The following is a 21,269-nucleotide window of genomic DNA, read 5'->3' as shown; positions in this document are numbered from 1 at the left end:
CTGAAAATGGTCTCAATACCGATTGTCTATGCAGACGAAAAATAGTTGTCTTCCTGGAAAGTACCCATATGCATATCAGGTAAAAGAGAGGATATTAAATAACAACTTACATTCATACAGTAGCTTATCATAGAAAGATATTCCAAGGCTCTTCCGAGAAGCACACAAAAAATGGACACTAAAAGAGCTGAGATTGAGGATGGATCACTGGAGACCAGCCAGGAGAGCATTCAAATCATTGAGTCATGAGGTAACAGGGACTCAAACAAGAGTTTTAGCCACAGATAGGCTGAGGCAGGTCAGAGGCAGACAATGTTAAGTAAGTGGACTAGGCAGTTGTCATGGAGAAGAAAGGGGGCCTGAAATTCAGCTCAGGGTTGCACTGAATGCTGAGGATGCCAAATATCTGGTTCAACGTGATTCACAGGGGCAAAGAGTTGGTGGCAAGGATACAGAGCATATGGTGGAGGTTGAGGATGGTGGTTTGGGAAAGGAAATCGTTGCTACTGTTAGCTGAGTAAGAATGGAACCAAGCAAAATAATCGTACCAAATTTGGTGATGGAGGAGAGCCATTAGAGGGGAAGATGGTGCAGTTGACCCAGTCAAAGCCTACAGGAGGAAGATTTTGAAATTGTGAGGAAAAACAAGGGCAAGAAAGACAGCCTATCACTCGGCATTCATCAGTGAAGCTCTGAATCTGTTAGCAGGTAGGTGAAAGTGACAAGGGTAATGCCCCAAATTGGATTCCTGATTCAGGAGAGCAAGGGGAAATGGAGTGAAGAAGAAAAGATTATGCTCATTATTTCCCAAAAGATGGAACAAGAACAGAATGGTTAAGCAGAGTTCACAGATCACACAGCTAGTATCCCGTTGTGTGTGACGCATGAATGGTGTCCTATTGTGTAGAAAATTACACGTCGAGCACTGCAACTGAAACTGATCTCTAGTGGCCTTTCAAATTCACACAACACAAACAATAGAATAAGGGAACCATGCAATAAGTTTTGAGTCAACTACAATCTAACTGCATAAGATCAAGCTGGAAACGTTTGACCTTCAAAAGATAAGGTAAAGGGATATATGTCTTTTAATTAACTATATTTTAATATATCATATTGTACATAACTCTATTAACACACTACTTTTCCAATAAATTACGCTACAAGTAAAATGCATCTTGCTCAATATTGTTTTCTGAATTTTCTGATGGCCAATGAAAGATACGGTCTACTGCTCCTTCAGTGAGTGCCAGGTATGAATTTTCATCAGGGTTAGATTAGCAAATGTTCTGATGACATGAGCGCTCAAGAATTACACATAAATAATGATGACTAAGTGCGGGTGATGGTAGATCCACAGTCCCTGGAGAACAGTAATTCAGGAAAAAGTGAATACCTGAAGGAGACAATGGAAGGAAACAAAATTGAGAAAATATATGTCACCAGGTGTAGGCTGAGCATTTTGTCAGATCTCAAAGTCAGTCTGTGTTGAGGCATTTGATCTCAGTTCAAGACTGCAGTTGAGGGCTATATTTGGCATCCCTGGACGAAGATAGGAAGATACCAGTGAAGGTTCCCACTCCTGATCATTGATCAGTCTCTCCTATGGGAGATATAAGGTGTGGAAAGGATCATGCTCACTGTGATGCCCCATGCAGTTAAATAACCTGCCAAAACTCATGCTCTAATATAAAATAAGAAAAAAAGAATGCTGGAAAATCTCAGCATGTCTGGCAGCATCTGTGGAGAGAGAAAAACAGAATTAACGTTTCGAGTCCATATGACTTCTTCAGAGCTCATGCTTTCATGTTTACTGTTATGGACAGGAGGGGGGTTTAATTTAAACAGCCCTGATTTCTCCTCTCACCACCCGTCCATAACAAGAAAGGTGTTGAAACATATAAGATCTCGAAGGGTCTTGACAGGGTAGATGTGAAGAGGATGTTTCCTCTTGTGGGAGAATCTAGAACTAGGGGGTCACTGTTTAAAAATAAGGGGTTACCCATTTAAAACAGAGATGAGGTGAATTTCTTTCACTTAGAGGGTCGTGAATCTTTGGAATTCTCTTCCTGAAAAGGTGGTGGAAGCAGGGTCCTTGAATATTTTTAAGGCGGAGGTGGATAAATTCTTGGTAAGCAAGGGGGTGATAGGTTATCGGGGATAGGTGGGATGCAGATTTCAGGTTACTATCAGATCAGCCATGAATGGCGGAGCAGGCTCGAGGGACTGAATGGCCTACTCTGTTCCTTGTTAAAATGTGCATGTTTTTTGATATCAACCTTTATGTGTGGTGGAGTTTATTTTCCCAACCCCTCAGTTTTAGAGAGATCCAATCCCCACAGGATAATAACCCCACAGCAAACCCAGGATTGGGTAAAATCAGATGATTAGTTTATTTTAAACACATTCAAAACACGGGGAGGGGGTTGTTGCTGCATAACCACCAGTACATTAATACAATAAAAGAGGGATAGGGAAAGAAAGGGGTACAGGGCAAAGATCACAGACAAAATAGGAATTATTGTTTCACATGAGCCCAGAGTCCAGATTCAATGTGCAATGGTGTATTCTTTCAGAGATGGCCGGGTGAAGACTGGTGCTGGATAATTCACTTTTCCAATGGAGATGGCTTCCACAATGAGATGGGGCTATAGGGATGAATTGTAGTGTAGGCTGTTAATCAATGAAATAATAACTGCAGATTTGCTTGCTAACCTTTGTCAGCAGGATTTCCTGTTCCAGCACTGCCGAAGTTTAGCCCATAGGTTGATGGTATAATCTGAATCAGATTGACACACCCTTTCCCTCTTGGCTACAGCTCTAAAAACTTCTACCAAAGCTCACTGTAACATGCAGCCAAGGTTAACATTGCAAATGTTTGTTGCATTTGAAGTCATATTGTTTTCAAGTCATGCATTCTATAGTATAATGGGTTAGAACACAACTATTTCACTTCTAGGATATGTCAATGAGTTGCCTGGAGGTTGCGGGGGGGTGGGGTAGGGGTGGGGGTGGGTAGGGGTCATCAAGCTCACATGGGTACTTGACCTAAGAACCTGGATAAAACAGTTGGTGATGAGTAAACTTGATGTATAGCAGTAGATTTCAAAACTAAAACAAGAGGTGTTAGCTTACGTTATTTATTTTATTGATCAACACAAATTTCTTGAACCAGTTCTAGTTTTTATAAGAAACCTCTAGAAGAATGTAACTGCAAGGGAAATTCCTTTTTAATGAAAAATTATAAATTTGTTGTAATTAAGGACTTGGCGTTGAAATACTAAACCAGCTGATTGCCTGCCAAGTTTCAGCTGTGATCAGGAAGATTTTTGAATGAATTGTGCTGCTCACCAATGCCACAAGGAAGTATAGGAGGCTGCTGTCCACTCAGTAAAAGGTAAAACAGTTGCTGAGTTATCAGTTTGTGATTATCCTCCTCCAGGGGTTTATTGAGGTAATTGGGGCTTTCCTTAGGGTTGAGGAGGTTGTAAGAAAGCACAGCTGCCTGATGGAAGTTTGGAACTAAGTCAACTGTAGGGCTGAATGGATAATCTGACATCTGAAACAGGCACTTCCACAATATTCCAAGGCACTACTGTCCAGCTCCGTGGGAGTGCCCTCGATTAGTTCCACACTTACCTATCAAATAGTAGCCAGACTATCTCCAGCAATTGCTTCTCCTCCTGCCACCATGTTACCTCTGGAGCTCTAGATGGATCTATCCTTGGCCTATGTTCTCCGTTTCCTCATCTATATGCTGCTCTTAGCCGTATCATCCAAAGACATTGGATGAGCTTCTATATGTACATTGACGCCCAGCTCTGCTTCTCTCGACCCTTCCACTCCCTCTGTTCTGTCAGATGACTTGTCTGATACGTAATCTTATATTAGCTGCAATTTTCTCCAGTTAAGCATTGGGAAGACTGAAGCCATTGTCTTCAGCCCCGACCACAAACTCAGTATTCTTTTCACTGATTACACCATCCTCTCCTCCACCCCTGTCTCAGGTTGAGCCAGGCTGCAACCTGTAACAACCCCCATCGAGGCAGATAACTTTCTAAAAAAAATTGAATTCCAGTGAAACTGAAAAGATCACCTAAGATTTCAAGTTTTAAGACTTATACTGTAATAAGCAAACTAAAAGCAACTTCGTCTAAACACTATTCAGTAGACAACTTATACTCTAAACTACAGAAAAGATCCCCCATTTAACTTGTAAAATGACCAAATATTTCTCTCCACAGTTATACTTCACTCTGTCCCTTAAGCGGATACTTCATTCTCTGGGAACCAGTCCAAAGCTATTCTGTTTCCGATGGCTTGCTTCCTTCTCCCTTTTCCAGCCGGATAACTTCTAATTCCCATCCCTTCACAATGAGGGATGAATTGGAGATTCTTCCCTTTAACCAACTAGGTGAATCTTCCAGTTTCATTCAAATCCTCATGAACAGGGTCTCTTCAATCAGAGTGCGAGCTCCTGCCTGCGTTTTGCATAATGACTGACAGAGCCAGCATTTTCTCTGCTTAAGGTGCAGGCCTAGCTGCCTCTATCTTTCTGCTCTCTCTCTCGCTCCCTCCCAGATTCTTGTACACTGACTGTGTCTGCGAGGTTCAGGATCCTTTAGGTAAAACCTACAATCTGATCTTACAATAGTTTCCTATGGACTTCGCCCTTCCTGTGGCCCATCTCCATGGCAATGTGAATCACAGAGCCTTGTATCCAGGTATAAATGCAAATTCTTTAGACCTCCCCAACTTCATTCTATCTTGAAATTAAATAGACAGTTTAAAGTGTAACCATTTACAAAACCTGAAATTCCTAACACCTCCCTGTGCCTTGAAGACTAACATTCTATTCATTGTCAGCACAGCTGCTCTGGTCATTGTTTACAGTTGTGAATATCTCTCACCTTCTTCCCAGTTAAAGAACCTGGGCCCCCTCCTCCCCACCTCTTTAACCTGTAATAACCAAGCAACCGAAGCTTGTTGTCAGGCAGAACAGGTCACATGACCCTTCACTTCTCCATTTGACCTTAAAAAGACATCCCAAAAATATAACAAACTTATAAATTTCATATTTGTAACAAACCTCAGTATCCTATTTGACCCTGAGTAAGAGCTTCTGAACCTCTACCTTTCCATCACAAGGACTGCCTGTTTCTGTCTCTGTTGCATTGCCACTGTCTCATCCAATCTGCCACTGAATCTGTCATCCAGACATTTATCACTTCCAGGCTTGACTACTCCAATAGTCTCCTGATCAGCTTCCTATCCTCCACCGTCTGTAAACTTCAACTCATCCAAACTTTGCAGTTGCTGTCCTATTTCACAAGCAGCCCCCCTCACAGACCTTACTTTTTCTGACCCACAATGGCAGCTGGTCCTCCAATGCAACAAGTTTAAAACTCTAATTGTATTTAAATCCCTCAATGACCTCATCCTTATCTCTGTACCTCCACCATTGCTCCATCGCTGGTCTCTTGTACATTCCTCCTTCCATTCATCCCACCATTAGCAGCTGTGCTTTTGGCTGCCTCGGTCCCATGCTCTGGAATTCCCTTCCTTAGCCTCTTTGCTTGTTCACCTCCCATTCCTCCTTTTCCATCTTTTTAGTCAAGCATTGGTTGTGTTTCCTCATTTATCCCTGTTTGGCTCAGTGTCCATTTTTGTTTGATTACTGTTCTGTGAAATGTTTAAGGATATTTTTCTATGTGGAGGCAGTACATAAATGAAAGTTGTTACACAGAATCACAGAATTGTTACAGTGTAGAAGGGGGCCATTTGGCCCATCATGTCTGCAACAGCTCTCTGAGCATTTTCACTTAATGCCAATCTCCTGCTTTTTCACCATGACCCTGAAAATTGTTTCCATTTAGATAATCATCCAATGCCCTCTTGAATGCCTCAATTGGAAGTCCGACACACTTTCAGGCAGTGCATTCCAAACCCTAACTACTCGCTTTGTGAAGAAGTTTTTTCTCACCTCACATTTGCTTCGTTTGCAAAACACTTTAAAACTGTGCCCTCCGGTTTTCGATCTGTTTTTACAAGTGGGAACAGTTTCTCCCTATCAGGACCTCATTATTTTGAAAACTTCTATCAAGTCTCCAGAACAGTCCCAACTTCTCCAATCTTTCATCATAACTGAAGTGTCTCAACCCTGGAACCATTCTCTTAAACCTCTTCTGCACTCTCTCCAATGTGTTCACATCCTTCCTATAGTGTGGTGCCCGGAACAGTACACAATACTCCAGCTGAGGTCTAATCAGTGTCTTATATAAGTTCATCAAAACCTCCCTGCTCTTATACTCTATGCCCCTATTAATGAAGCCGAGAATACTCTACGCTTTAGAAATAGCTCTCTCTACCTGTCCTGCCACCTCTAATGACTAATGTACATATACACCCAGGTCTCCTCTGCACTAGAGAGAGTGCAGAGGAGATTTACCAAGATGTTGCCTGGGCTGGAGAGTTTTAGTTATGAGGAGAGATTGGATAGACTGGGGTTATTTTCCCTGGAGCAGAGGAGATTGAGGGGGGACATGATTGAGGTGTATAAAATTATGGAGGGCACAGATAAGGTAGACAGGAAGGAACTTTTCCCCTTGGTGGAGGGATCAATAACCAGGGGGCATAGATTTAAGGTAAGGGGCAGGGGGTTTAGAGAGGATGTGAGGAAGAATTTTTTCACCCAGAGGGTGATGGGAATCTGGAACTCTGCCTGAAAGGGTGGTAGAGGCAGAAACCCTCATAACATTTAAGAAGTATTTGGCTGTGCACTTGTGATGCCATGGCATACAAGGCTATGGGCCTAGTGCTGGAAAATGGGATTAGAACAGTTAGGTACTTGTTTGACTGGCGCAGACTTGATGGGCCAAAGGGCCTTTTTCTGTGCTGTGGACCTCTATGACTCCGTGTCTCTCTGCTCCTGCACACCCTTTGGAATAGTATCCTTTATTTTATACTGTCTCTCCATGTTCTTTGTACCAAAGTGTATCACCTCACACTTCTCCACATTGAACTTCATCTGCCACCTATCTGCCCACTCCACCAATGTGTCAATGTTCTTTTGAAGTTTTACACTGTCCTCCTCACAGTTTACAATTCTCCAAAGTTTTGTGTCATCTGCAAACTTTGAAATTGTCCCCTGTACACTAAGATCTAGATCATTTATATATATCAGGGGCAGGGGGTCCACTCCTGGGGAACTCCACTACAAACCTTCTTCCAGCCCAAAATATACCCATTAACCATTACTCTCTGTTTCCTATCCCTCATCCAATTTTGTATCCACGTTGCTACTGTCCCTTTTATTCCATGACCAGCCACGGAGGTGACTGTTGTTGGGGGTGGGGGTGGGGGTGCCTGGGGACAACTGCTGTTCAGCCTCGGAGGCGACTATTGTCGGGGGGGTTGGTTGGGGGAGGGGGGTGCTGAGGGCAACTGCTGCCCTGGAGTTGGATCCTGCGCACAAGGACCTATAACTTTCCTCACAAGTCTGTTGTGTGACACTGTATCTAATGCCTTTTGGAAGTCCATATACACCACATCGACAGCTTTGCCCTCATCAACCATCTCTGTTACCTCTTCAAAAAACTCCAGCAAATTAGTTAGACAGGATTTTCCTTTAACAAATCCATGCTGACTCTTCCAAACCAATCTACATTTTTCCGTGTGACTATTAATTCTATCCCGAATAATTGTTTCTAGAAGTTTCCCCACCAGCGAAGTTAAACTGACTGGGCTGGTCTGTAGTTGCAGGGCAGATCTTTACAACCTTTTTTGAACAAGGGCATAATGTTTGCAATTCTCCAGTCCTCCAGCACCTCCCCCGAATCCAGGGAATATTGAAAGATTATTGCCAGTGTCTCTGCAATTTTCACTCTCACTTCCTTCAATACTCTTGGATGCATCTCATCCGGTCCCGATGGCTTATCAACTTTAAGTACTGACAGCTGATCCAATATCTCCTCCTTATCAATTTTAAACCCCTCTAGTGACTGAGTTTCCTTCTCTGTAACCATGGCCTGGGCAGCAGCTACCTCGTAGGTAAAGACAGATGCAAAGTATTCATTCAAAACCTCAGCTATGCCTCTTGCCTCTATGTGTAAATCCCCTTTTGGGTCCCTAATCGGCCCTACTCCTCCTTTTATCATCTCCTTTAACTGTTGATGATTGCATAGCCAGTCTCTTTCAGTAATGGAACTTAGAGAAGTTGAGCTGTCATTGGGACTTCAGAATTTTTCCACTCAACTACAATTAATCAGATAAGCCAATACCCAAACAGGTAGGGTAGTCCCTTCTGCACAGGCATATGAAAGTCCTGCTGTTAGTCCACATAAGTCTGCTCTTCCAAAAAGCTGTTCTGTTTTAGCTGGTTAAAATCTAGCATAACTCAAGTGTACACTTGGGAGTTCCTAAACTTTGCAAACTATTCTTTAACTCTTCTTGGTAACCTGTCTAGATAAGTGAGATGTGTACTCTAGGGAGATAGTATGCACTCCATTTCTGGAAAATTTGCAAATGCAGATATCTCAGCAGTTCAGAGTAAATCAGAGACTCCATCAGATGATGAGTTTTCACACTGGGCTGACCAAAAAAAATTCTTTGGGACTTGGAAGAACTGGGTGAGAGCACCCAAAACACATTTGCAAGTAGCAGAGAAGAGATATTTCTATTCTATGAATCTAGGGTAAATTGGAGCCCTGGTCCTGGAGTTGAAAGGATTGCATTAATTGATAGCTAGAATTATACAACACCACAGCATCAGCTAGTGCAAAACAGTGACATCTAGTGGTAAAGGTGTGTATGACTGACATTTAAACTGAGCATAAACATTTTCAATAATTTCGAACGACCCCTGAAAAATACAGACACCTGAACTGACAATGGTAAAAGAACAAAAAGGTCTATTGGGCTGCTTCAGCTCATCTCCCCCCAGTACTCTACCCTGTGAATGTCTGACTGCACTTTGAATTCAAAAATCCTTGTTTTTACTACCTTTCCTGGAAGGTTGTTTCAAAAATTTATCATGGTTTTTGTAAAGAAAAAAATTCTATTATCTGCTGCCCAGCCTCAGAGGCAACGACTGCACATGTCTAGGGACCTGGTGGCTCACATCTGCAGGACTTGGCGCCAGGGGTACATGGAGGGCATCCACTGCCAGTGGCTGTGAAAGTGACCACGGCGCTCAATTTCTATGCCAGTGGCTCCACAGGTGACCTCTGTGGGATTTCACAATCCGCCACTCACAAATGCATCCATGAGGTCACGGATGCCATCTTCTTGAGGGCACACAACTTTGTGCATTTCACCTGGGACTGTGACAACCAGGATGCAAGGACCATTGCATTTGCCCTGATCTCGGGATTCCCATGGGTACAGGGTGCGATTGACTGCATCCATGTGGCGCTCAGGTCTCCAACGCTACAAACAGTGGATTACATCAACCGCAAGGGATTCCACTCTCTGAATGGGCAGCTGGTATGCGACCACCAGAAACACATCTTGCAGGTGTGCACTCGGTTTCCAGGGAGTGTGCATGACGCCTACATCCTCAGTTGGTCATAGATCCCTGGAGTCTTCCAGGGTCCACAGAAGCCGCAGGGGTGGCTCCTCTGGGACAAGGGCTACCCACAGAGGCCAAGGTTGATGACACCTATACGGCAGCCTCAGACTGCAGCAGAGTGACAGTATAATGAGGCTCATGCAGCAGCTCCCAGCTTGGTGGAGCAGACCATCGGGATGCTGAAGATGAGGTTCTGGTGCCTGGACCAGTCTGCTGGAGCCCTGCAATACAGTCCACAGAGGGTATCACGCATCGTCATCGTCTGCTGCGCCCAATTACAACCTGGTACTGCAACGGGGAGATGAGCTGACTGAGGAGGAGATAGAGGAGCTGGAGGTCTCCTCCGATGTGGAGGACGCCAACAGGGATGATGCTGAGGAGGTCCTAGGAGGCGACAATGACGGGGATGATGCCCTCACACTGGCTAGATGAGGCAGGCATGCTCGGGAGGCCCTCGGAGCTGCTAGATTTGTGGAGAATGATGATGACATACAGTGACCCCATAGATCCTAACATCACATTTGTGAACGTTTGACTTCTGTCTGGCTAATAGCAGCACACATACCTCTGTGAGAATGCTCCTGTCATGGAGGTGCAGTGGAGGCCCTAATAGTCACTCGATTGGAGGAGGATGATGACGACATGCAGTGAGGACACTCCATAAATCTTCACGTTGCCTCTGTCTGACTCCTGTCTGGCTGAGGGCAGCTTGCTTGCGCTCCATGATCAGGGTCATATCATAGAAATGTAGCCATGAAACTGCAGAAGTTCTGATGCTTTGTCTGCCTTCAGCATCTGAGCCCTCCAGGAGCTGGAGCACAGCATCAGTGGTCACAGATGCTGAAGAGATGGGGGACAGCCCCTCCTTAAAGGTGCTGAGAGCACATCGAGAGAATGAGAGAACTCTGTGACGCCTGCCCACTACATTCTGGCAGCAATGACAAGTTCCATCGAGGTACAGGCATCAGTAATGTGTCCAGGGAGTGTGAGGCTGGACCATCACTTTGGTCTGAAGGCTGCACAAAGCACAGGGAAGAGGCCCTGGACTGAGACACCTGCCTCTATCTTGTGCGGAAAGGTTTCACATCTGAGTGACAGGAACACTGCTCATCAGAACAAGGAGCCATAGACAGGGAGACATTCTTGGGAGTTTATTGACAATAGTGAACAGTATGTAAAAGTGATTAACTTTCATGCCCAGGCTGTGCAACTAATTCCCCTTAACTTTCCTAACCCTGCTGCTACATCTTGGTGCTCCCCGGACTTCCACAGCAGAGGTTGAGGCAGCCAGCTGACTGCGACGTCCTGTCTGTGATGACTTTGGTGAGTGCCCTCTGGAGGGCTGAGACTTGGAGGGTCCCAGCCTGCTTTCAGGATCATGCTGTGTGCCAATAGCACTCTCCTTGGCCTGTGGAGCTGGAGCTGCTGAGGTCACAGGAAGAGGGGAGTCGGATTGGCCGGACACTCTCGGAGTCACCTGCATGGATGGTCCCAGAATGTGCACCTGCAGATCCTACTACCTATGGGTGCCTGGGAGCTCCAGGCTGACTCCTTGAGGAGCAGGGGTGGCTGGAATGAGATCGAGCTACCCAGCACCCCTCTCAGTACACACTGTTGGAGGCCAACTATGGCATCAGCGATGGAGTTGAGCCCGTGCAGCAGTGCAGGAGCAAACTGGTGGACCAAGGTCTCCATGGCTGCCGCCATCCTATCAGTGTTGACCTCGGTGCATTGGCATGACAGCGCTATCACCTCAGACTGAAGGCAAAGGGACTCCTCCATTGTGCCTTGCAACCTGAGAAGTGCAACGGACATCCCTGATGTTCCCAAGTGCAGCGGACATCCCTTCCTGATGTTTCTGAGCTTGCCTTTGCAGATCCATCAACTGTGACATGACTGAGTCCAGAGGCTCGTCATCTGACTTGGACTCAGCAACATTCTGGCCTCCAGCGGTCCTCCGAGTGCTGGACACCTGGGAAGTCCCTGCCTCCACCTGCTGTGGATGAGACAGCGCGATGTGCTCACCAGATTGTAATCGCGGGGCTACTCTCAAGCTAGGTCCCACCAAGCTGTGTGTCTCTGCGCTGGTGGAGGGTGTGGGTGAGCACTGTGACGGAACTTCAGGGAGGGTGCCTCCAGATTCCTCTCCAGAGGTTTCTTCGGGGCTCAATTGGAGGCCCTGGGTCATGGACTCTGTTGGCTGTTTGGCAGATGTGCCTGTGAAAGCAAGGAGAGATAATTAATGCATGGCAGTGGCCTGTGAAAGAGGACACATCACTCATGGCATGGTTGTCTGATGGATGTTGTACTGCTGAATCCTCACTCGGTAGAGCAGTGCTGACCTCACCGTCAGAACCGGATCGGTCCAGATCGTGCCCCCTAGTCACTGACCTTTCTGCTAAGGTAAAAAGTCTCTTCCCATCCACTCTATCTAGGCCCCCTCACAATTTTGTACATCTCAATCAAATCTCCCCTCACCCTCCTATGTTCCAAGAAGAACAACTCCAGTCTATCTAATCTTTCCACATAGCTGCAATTTTCCAGTCCTGGCAACAAACTCATGAACCTCCTTTGTAGCCTCTCTAGTGAAATTACATCCTATCTGTAATGAGGTGACCAGAAGCGCACACAGTACTCAAATTGTGGCCCAACTAATGTTTTATACAGTTCCTGCATAACCTCCCTTCTCTTATATTCTATACCTCGGATAACAAAGGAAAGGATTCCGTATGCTTTCTTAAGCACCTTATCGACCTTCCCTGCTACCTTTAGGGATCTGTGAACATTCACTCCAAGGTCCCTCACTTCCTCTACACCTCCCAGTATTGTTACGACTGGGATGGGAGTAGTACACGTATTATCTAGCCCCACTACTCCGCCGGCCATACCATTAATTTAAAAGTTTCATTTTCTCACCAAAATGCCCAATCATTTACCTTCACTACTGGTACGCAGAATAAAAAACAGGCTTCTTTCAATAAACTCAGAATGATTATTTATTACAAAACAAAGCTTTTTTAAAAAGTTGTGAGAACTGGTTAACACACACAATTGTACTCTGGAAGTATAACTATCTATCTCTTTTTAAAAAAACAAAATTCCCCAGCATGCACACACATACACACACAAACAAAGACAAACAGAGTTCCCTCACGTCAAGACGGGTCAGTGGACCCAGTGGAAGTCTAGAAGTTCTCACCAACAGAACTTCGGCATGGAGAAGAATGTATTTGGCTGGATCAGTTCTTCCTGTCTTAGTTTTGCAGATCCAAAAATGCAGGCACAGTACACTCAGATGAGGATTATCTGACTTCTGGTTGATAACCACACACAGTTTCAAGTAAAGCAGCGAGAGAGAGCCAGTTAAGATAGCCTTCCTTTAGCTTATTCCTCAACAACACTGAGTTCAAAACCACAGGATCAAAGCTTAAAGCTTGCCTCTACCATGTGATTTCCAGTAAAAACCTCCAGCCTTTCTCTTCGAGTAATTTTTCCTCCATTAATTAAAGTGACTGCAGTTCAAAAGGAACAAGCAGCCCTTCCTCAAGCACCATGCAGCTCAGGTGATTTCTCGAAGAGGCCTGCCTGTTGACAGTTCCTAGGTGAACTTATGACCTTTTGAAGAAAGCTCCAGGTCAGCATCCAAATGTCCAGATAATGCCATGTCCTTCCATATCTTAAAAGAAAAATTCAGTCTTGAAAGATATAATTCTAACAGTATTCTCCCATTAATTGTGTATTCCTTTGCCTTGTTTTGACTTCCCCAAATGCATCACCTCACATTTTTCGGGTTGAATTCTATTTGCCACTTTTCTGCACACCTGACCAGTCCATTGATAAGTTCCTGCAGTCTACAGATATCCCCTTGCTGTCAACCACAAAGCCAATTTCTGTGTCATCTGCAAACTTCTTGATTATGGCCCCCCACATTAACCTCCAAATTGTTAATATATACCGTAAAAGGCAGGGGATTTATTACTGAGCCCTGTGGGACCCCACTGGAAACAGCCTTTTAGTTCCAAAAACACCTGCCAATAATTACCCTTTGTTTCCTGCCACTGAGCCAATTTTGTATCCAGCTTGCTACATTCCCCTGGATCACTTGGGCTTTTTTTTTACCCAGTCTACCACGTGGGACCTTGTCAAAAGCCTTGCTAAACTCTATGTAGACCACATCAACTGCACTATCCTCAACAGTCTTCCTCGTTACTTCCTCAAAAAACTCAATCAAGTTAGTCAGACACGACCTTTCTTTAACAAATCCATGCTGACTGTCCTTGATTAATCTGTGACAGTTTATCCTGTCTCTCAGAATTGATTCCAATAATTTGCCCACTACTGAGCTAAGACTGACAGGCCTGTAATTATTCAGTCTGTCCCTCTCTCCCATTTCAAACAGAAGTATAATGTTAGCAGTCCTCCAATCCTCCAGCGCCACTCCTGTATCCAGTGAGGATTGGAAAATGATGGTCAGACCTTCTGCTATTTCCTCCCTGGCTTCTTTTAACAGCCATTTCATCTGCCTTGGTAATTTACCTACTTTTAAGGATGCTAATCCCCTAAATACTTCTTCTCTCCCTATGTTTATCACATCAAATACTTCACACTCCTCTTTACCTACAATACCTGCATTGTCTCCCTCTATTGTGAAGAAAGACGCAAAGTATTAATGAAGAACCATATCAGCATCTTCCACCTCTACACGTAGGTTACCTTTTTGGTCTTTTATGGGCCCTACTCTTTCCTTAGTTATCCTCTTACTCTTAATGTATTGACAAAACATCTTTGGGTTCACCTTGATTTTACTTGCCAATATTCTTTCACCTCTTTGCTTTCCTAATTTTCTTTCTGATTTCACCCCTCCACTTTCAATACTCCTTTTGGCTTTCTGTAGTATTAAGTTCTCAGATTCAGACATAAGCTTCCCTTTTCTGCCTTAGCTTACCATGTAAGCTCCTTGACATCCAGAGGCTCTAGATTTGGCCATCCCATCCTTTTACTTTGTGGGAACATGTTTACTCTGAACCCCTTGAATCTCCCTCTTGATTGCATCCCCCCTGCTCTGATACTGATTTACCTTCAAGTAGTTGTTTCCAGTCCACTTTTGCTAAATCACTCCTCAGCTTAGTAAAATTGGCCTGGCCCCAATTTAGAACTCTAACTCCTATTCTATCTTAGTCCTTTTCCAAAATTATGTTAAAACTAACTGAATTATGATCACCACCACAAAAATGCTCTCCCACTGCCACTCTTTCCGTTTGCCCAGCTTCATTTCCTAAACTAAGTCCAGAACTGCACCCTCTCTTGTTGGACTTGCTACATACTTGCCAAAAATGTTCTCCTGAATGCACCTCAAGAATTCTGCTCCCTCAATTCTTTTCACACTAAACCTATCCCAGTTAATATTGGGGTAGTTAAAAATCCCAACTATTACTACCCTATTGTTTTTGCACTTCTCAGAGATTTGCCTATATATTTCCTCTTCTATCTCACTCTCACTGTTTGGGGGTCTATAGTACACTCCCAACAGTGCAACTGCCCCTTTTTTGTTCCTTACCTCAATCCATATGGCCTCATCTGATAGTCCTTCTAACATAAAATCCCTCCTCACACCAGTAATTGTTTCTTTACCCAAAATTGCCACACCCCCTCCTTTTTTATCCCCCTCTCTATCTTGTCTGTAAACCCTGGAACCAGGAACATTGAGCTGCCATTTCTGTCCCTCCTTAAGCCATTTTTCTGTAATAACTATGATATCATACTGCCACATTTCTATCTGTGTCCTTAGTTCATCTGCCTTATTTGCTATACTCCTTCCATTGAAGTAGATACCCTTGAGCACTGCCAAACTCTTTTTTTTTGATTTTCTATTCTTTTTCTTCCTCTGCCTTCTTAGCCACTTTCTCAACTTGTCCTGTCACCTTCAACGATTTATGCACATATACCCTTAGGCCTCTCTGTTCCTGCACCCCATTTAGAATTGTACCATTTATATCGCCTCCTTGTTTCTCCTACCAAAATATTTTAAAATATTTCCACTTTTGGGGGGAGGCCAAAACTAGGGGGCTGTAAACATAAGGTAGTCATCAATAAATATAGGCAGAAATTCTTGACCCAAATGTGGTGAAAATGTGAAACTTGCTACCACAAGGAGTAGTTGAGGTGAACAGCATAAATGCATTTAAGAGGAAGCAAGATAAGCACATGAAGGAGAAAGGAATACAAGGAAATGTTGATGGAATTAGCTGGGAAGGGTTGGGACAAGGTTCATATGGAGCATAAACCCTGGCATGGGCCTGTTGGGCTGAAAGATCTGTTCCTGTAGACTCTTTGTAACTCTAGTTTGCTGATACACTGCATTAAACAGAATAAATCACACATTTGTAAGAACGAATTGCTTCTGAGTACCTAAAGCTGTCCGTGAACCCCCAGTTAGTTTAGCTACACCTCACTACCGTTGCATTCAGTGAGAATGAACCCTAATCAATTATAGTTTTGGTTAGCAGGCCTGTCTCCAATGATTTCAGTCATAGCAAATATTTTATTTAAAATTTTCTTCTGGTGAATGTTCATGCTCACTAAAAACATAATGCTGGTGTTGAGGAATTGAATGCAGCCATTCTATTTTTAGCCTCAAGCTCTCCCAGATCAGACAGTTGCTTGCTCTGATCTCTTTATTCTGACCCAACAATGTATTGAGTTAGCTGCTCTCAAGCAAGGTGATGCCCTAAGCTAAGGAGAAAATTAGCTCTTGATGAGTATCCAGCGGCAACTGCGTGAAATGTAGTATCAGGTAAGGGCACAATTGGGCATGACTGAGATGTTCTTGTGATTGACTAGCCCATTGAACTATCACTGTCCAGACGCACATGACCAGTAATGAACTGAAGTTACCGGAGAGAAATCAATGTTCAGGAACTATCAGCAGGTCTGGCAGCATCTGTAAGAGAGAAACAAAGATAACATTTTGAGTCCGTATGACTCTTCTTCAGAGGTCTTCAGAGTCATACGGACTCTAAACATTATCTCTGTTTCTCTCTCAACAGATGCTGCCAGACCTGCTGAGTCTTTTCAGCATTTTCTGTTTTAATTTCAGATTTCCAGCATCCATAGTGTTTTGCTTTTATTCAGGAACTATCAGCCTATTTGGGATTGGAGGGGGACAGTGGGGTAGTGTGCAGTGGGGGGATGATGACAGGGAGAGGTATAGGGCCTTTGGGGAAGAGAGAATTGGTGAGAAAAGGGTGTAAATGTATAAAATAAAGTTTTATGTTAGTTTAAAAACAATGAAATATAGCAATGTAAGTTGCTCAAATGTTGTTTGGATTTACAGCCACAGGGTCTTTTTAAATTTTTTTATGTATGGGTTGTGATCATCCCTAATTGCCCTTGAGAAGGTGGTGAGCCATCTTCTTGAACCTAATGTATATACATCCACCATGCTGTTGGGCAGGGATTTCCAGGTTTTTGATCCAGTCACAGCGATATGGTTCCAAGTTAAGATGGTATATGGTGGCTTAGAGGGAAAATTACATGTGGTGGTGTTCCCATGCGCCTTCTGCCCCTGTTCCTCTTGGCGTGCTTGAAAGGTGCTGTCAAAGGAACCTTGGCATGTTGCTGCAAAGCATCTTCAAAATGGTACATACTGCAGCCACTGTGTGCCAATAGCGGAGGAAATGAATGTTGAACGTGCTTTATGGGATGTTGATGAAGCAGTATTCTTTGTCCTGGATAGTCTTGAGCTTCTTGAGTATTGTTGGAGCTGCACTCATCCAGACAAATGGAAAGTATTCCATCACACTCCTGACATGTGTCTTGTAGATGGTGGACAGGCTTTGAGGTGTCAGGAAGTGAGTTACTTTCCACAGAATATCCTGCCTCTGACCTGGTCAATGGTAACCCTCCAGGATGTTGATGGTGTGGTGTGGGATGGGGGGGCATGGTGGGGAGGAGAGGGGGGTGCGGATTAAGTCATGGTATTGCTGTTGAATGTCAAGGGGAGATGGTTAGATTCTCTCTTGTTGGAGATGGTAATTGCTGGCACTTCTGTGGTGTAAATGTTTCTTGCCACTTATCAGCCAAACCCTGAATGTTATCCAGGTCTTGTTGCATGCAAGCAATGACTGCTTCAGTGTCTGAGTAATATCAAATGGTGCTGAACAGTATACAGTCATCAGTGGCCTTATGATGGAGTGCAGGTTATTGATGAAGCAGCTGAAGGTGGTTGGGTCTAGGACACTACCCTGAGGAACTCCTGCAGTGATGTCCTGGAGCTGAAATGATTGGCCTCCAATAAAGCAACCATCTTCTTTTGTGCTAGGTATGACATCAACCTGTGGAGAGTTCTTCTTCTGATTCCCATTGACTTCAATTTTGCTAGGGCTCCTTGGTGCCACACTTGGTCAAATGCTGCCTTGATGTCAAGGGCAGTCACTCTCACCTCACCCGTAGAATTCAGTTCCTTTGTCCATGTTTGGACCAAGGCCATTGTGAGGTCCGGAGCTGAGTGGCCCTGGTGGAATCTAGTGGAACATTAGCATGTTCAGTAAAATACAAATAATCGCTGAGAACATGTAATGGGGCTTTTGAATACACTTCGATTTATTCAGTAATCTAAATAGCCTTAAATAGACTCAGGGCGGAATCGACCCAGATTTCCACTAAGTGGGTAGCAGGCGGGAAAAACGATGTTTTGCCTGCTGGCTGCAATGGCAAATTTTCATGCTGTATTACATCAAACCCGCCACATTAATTATGCATTCCTGGGATACACACTGTTTCGATGGCGGGCAGGCTCCGATTTGCCTGCCACGCCGTCACCTCGCCATTTCATCACTCCAGGTACCACATTTAAAGTACAGCCCCGATCAGTGTTCCCAGCCCAGGACTGCAGCAAAGAAGACATGACTCTGAAAAGCAAGAAGACTGCAGCCCTCAAACGCCTTTTGGACACCATGGAAGCCCGCTGCGATGTTCTCTACCCCCACTCTGGCCGCAGGAGGGTAGCAACATTACCACTCTAGCTTGGTAGGCAATGGCAGTGGTGATCAGTGCCAATGCTGTGCAGAAGAGGTTGGCCATCCAATGCAGATAGAGGATGAATGATCTCATCCATGCTGCCAGGGTATGGCAACCATCTCATCACTCTAAACTCACACACTCATGCCCACCACACATTCACTGGCATCTCATGGGACATTATCGCTCATTCTCAAACCCATACCCTCACATGTCCATTTGTCCTTCGTCTGTTTATTTCTCAATTCTTTAACCTCATTGGCAAAGGACTACCTGCTCAGCTCTCACTGTATTGAGGCCACTTGCACAAATCAACATGTGCCCCCACACACACCCTGGAATTCTCTCCTTCCCCAGTACAGCCCTTGCCCTGCAGCCTTATTTAATTACATACAAACTTTTTTAAATCTTAAAATATAATTTTTTTGTCTTCCCTTACCTGAGGCCACTTCTCCCCCTTCCCCAAGCAACCCTAGCCATGCAGCCGTTGAAAAGTCTTATGACTGATCTGGTAGGTTGAGACCTGCCAGTGAGCCCCCTAAAAGTGATGTGGGGCTGATGACAGTGACAGTCATCAGTCAGTGATGACTGAGTGCTCACCTAAGCAAAGTAGGCAAATAAACCTTGAAGTCCTGAGCGAAGTGCAGCCCATCAAGTGCACGGCTTAAATATGCTGTTGTGGAATACGTCAGCGTGTTTTCCTGCTGACGTGGGTGGACGATCCAGGGGGGGGTGATAAGTCCAGTGGGCTGGCCTTATAATGATATGCAGATGTATTACAACGAGGTTCCTGATATCCGATGGCAGGGAACGTGGCCCGCCATCGATGGGCTGAAAGGACGATCGCAAACTGGTTTCGCAATGTCTTGAAACCGATTTTTGGCCTTCCCACCAAATTATCCGCTCATGCCACCGAACACGCCCAACACCAGCAGGCATGGAAAATCCCAGACTCAGTTTCTGCAGAAGATTCAGGTATTCAAATGTTATCTTTATTTTTCACTCTACAGATGCTGACTGGCCTGCCGTCTGTTTCCAGCATTTTCTATTTTTGCTTTTAAATTTTGATAGTGAGTTTTAATTACATACCAAACTTTTTTAAATGTTAAAAATAATTTTTTTGTCTTTGGCTGAACAGAACAATATACACTGCTTTGTATTTTTAATCTATAGAGATTAGATAATGTTGCATAGCATTCACCTTGTCAGTTTCACTCTGTCACATTGGTCCTATTTTCCACAGAAATCCTTTTGACCTTTTATTTACATAATCTTCCTTGTTGATCCTGATAACCTCTGATCTGATCATGTTGGTAGAACTGAAGTCACTACAGGTCAAACTGAACATTCATAGTTAATTACCTGGAAAAACTCAGCAGGTCTGGCAGCATCGGTGGAGAGAAAAGAGTTGACGTTTCAAGTCCTCATGACCCTTCAGCAGAACTGAGTAAAGTTAGGAGAGGGGTGAAATATAAGCTGGTTTAAAGGGGGGGGGGGGGGTGCGGAGAGAAGTTGGTGGGGCGGGGGGGGTGGTTGTAGGGACAAGCAAGCAGTGATAGGAGCAGATAATCAAAAGATGTCACAGACAAAGGAACAAAGATGACACGGTTGAGGGCCCTGTCAGCAGATGCGAAGGAGGCAAAGGAATTGAGAGAATGGCATCTGTTCTGATGATGCTACCTTCAAAAACAGTTCCTCTGACATGTCCCCCTTCTTCCTTAACCCAGGTTTTCCACCCACGGTCGTTGACAGGGCCCTCAACCGTGTCTGGCCCATCTCCTGCGCATCCGCCCTCACGCCTTCTCCTCCCTCCCAGAAACATGATAGGGTCCCCCTTGTCCTCACTTATCACCCCACCAGCCACCGCATTCAAAGGATCATCCTCCGCCATTTCCGCCAACTCCAGCATGATGCCACCACCAAACACATCTTCCCTTCACCCCCCCAGCGGCATTCCATAGGGATCGTTCCCTCTGGGACATCCTGGTCCACTCCTCCATCACCCCCTACTCCTCAACCCCCACCTCTGGCACCTTCCCATGCCCACGCAGAAGATGCAACACCTGCCCCTTCACTTCCTCTCTCCTCACCGTCCAAGGGCCCAAACACTCCTTTCAAGTGAAGCAGCATTTCACTTGCATTTCCCCTAACTTAGTCTACTGCATTCGTTGCTCCCAATGCGGTCTTCTCTACATTGGAGAGACCAAATGTAAACTGGACGACTGCTTTGCAGAACACCTGCGGTCTGACTGCAAGAAAGACCCAAACCTCCCTGTCGCTTGCCATTTTAACACTCCACCCTGCTCTCCTGCCCACATGTCTGTCCTTGGCCTGCTGCATTGTTCCAGTGAAGCCCAACGCAAACTGGAGGAACAGCACCTCATCTTCCGACTAGGCACTTTACAGCCTTCCGGACTGAATATTGAATTCAACAACTTTAGATCTTGAACTTCCTCCCCCATCCCCACCCCCTTTCCATTTCTTCCCCCTCCCTTTTGTTTTTTCAAATAATTTATATAGATTTTTCTTTTCCCACCTATTTCCATTATTTTTAAATCTATAACTGTAATGCCGTCAGTCTTGCCACCCCACTCCCACTAGAGCTGTACCTTGAGTGTCCTGCCATCCATTCTTAATTAGCACATTCTCTTAGATAATATCACCATCTTTTACACGTCTTTGT

Source organism: Cetorhinus maximus, chromosome 17, assembly GCF_964194155.1.
Source record: "Cetorhinus maximus chromosome 17, sCetMax3.hap1.1, whole genome shotgun sequence".
Taxonomy (NCBI): Eukaryota; Metazoa; Chordata; class Chondrichthyes; order Lamniformes; family Cetorhinidae; genus Cetorhinus; species Cetorhinus maximus.
The sequence above is the reverse complement of the archived record's forward strand: the minus strand, read 5'-3'. Positions refer to the sequence as shown.